Genomic DNA, 1575 nt, shown 5'->3' on the forward strand with positions numbered 1-1575 from the left:
TACATAATGTAAGACAACACTTAAATGAGTTGTATGGAGAAAAATGGATAGGCCGAGGAGGTCCTGTTCCCTGGCCTCCACGTTCCCCTGAACTTAACCCCCTGGACTATTTTTTGTGGGGTCAACTTAAGGCAAAGGTTTATAAAATTCCAATTGAGACCATTCAGCAACTACGGGAGGAAATTGAAACCGCGTGCATGGAAATAAGGCAAACACCTAGAATTTTCCAAAGAGTTCGCAAATCATTGAAGCGTCGAGCTAGATTATGCATCGAAATGCAAGGTGGTCACTTCGAGCAGTTCTTGTAATTTAACTTATTATTACTAATTTTAATCCCATTATTTTCTATTTCACATTTAGCTATTGTCTGCAGTAGTAATTAGTTCTTTAATTAGTAAGTGTAACTCTAAATTTAAATAGTCTTAGTTTATGTCCTAAATTATTTATTAAATGATCGGATCCTTCATAACTGCAATTTATTTGAAAAAAAAAACAGATTTGTTTGAGCCCTTTTAAGGGCATATAACTTCCTAAGGGTGCGTTTTAGGGTACATGTTAATAGGAACTTTTTGGCTTATTTTAATGAGTTATAAACGCAGCAGAAGTTTGGAAACCTATTTTAAAAACACCCTTATATGTTCATATTTTCAAAGGTTATAACAAAACCTAAGGATTTTCTGTAAACAATATTTATCTCTTTCTAACAACGCAGGCCAGTACACTATATCACAAAGTCGAATATCACTCGAGAAAGAATTATTGTCACATATTCCTAACTCAACATCAGTAAATAAAATATCTTTATACATATAAAAAAGTTTTAAATTACCAAAAGCCGTTTTTACCAAATTAGACACATGAGAATTAATTCTGAGATTTACATTCAATTCTAAACCAAAATGTTACCAGTTGTTACTGGTTGTAACGTTATATTATGTAATACAACATTAAAAGATTGACTTGAAAGAATAGGATTACGGTGACTACCAAACACTAATATTTTTGTCTTACTTTCATTAACAACACAGGCCGACAAAATTTAAAAAAAAATCCAGAGATCAGACACTACGCTTCCGAAGACATTTGGCGCGCTGAATCCGAATATGGACTCAGAATTGATCCATCACCCTAGGTTTCCGAGATATTCTAACCTAAAAGTGCAAAAAACACGTACTTTTGCTATATTCAAGGTTATGTAACTTGCCCAAAACTGAAAACATCATTGGAAACGACTATCTTTCCCCTTCAAAACGCATTTTTTTATTTGGAAAAAGCTCTATTTTTCGCGGAGATATCGTCAATTTAAGATGACCAGTATGGCTATATTACCCCATAACACTGAGCGCTGCTAGCCCTAATTGTTAGGAACGTTAACCCCAAGCCCTATAACCCCACAACACTAAGCGGAGCGAGCCCTCATCGTCAGGAAGGTTAACTTCAAGCCCTATAACCCAATAACACTAAGCGCTGCGAGCCCTAATCGTCAGGAAGGTTAACCCCAAGCCCTATATGTCTGGAAGGTTAATCCCAAGCCCTATAACCCCACAACACTAAGCGCTGTGAGCCCTAATCGTC

Source organism: Anoplophora glabripennis, unplaced genomic scaffold (assembly GCF_000390285.2).
Source record: "Anoplophora glabripennis isolate ALB-LARVAE unplaced genomic scaffold, Agla_2.0 scaffold50, whole genome shotgun sequence".
NCBI lineage: Eukaryota > Metazoa > Arthropoda > Insecta > Coleoptera > Cerambycidae > Anoplophora > Anoplophora glabripennis.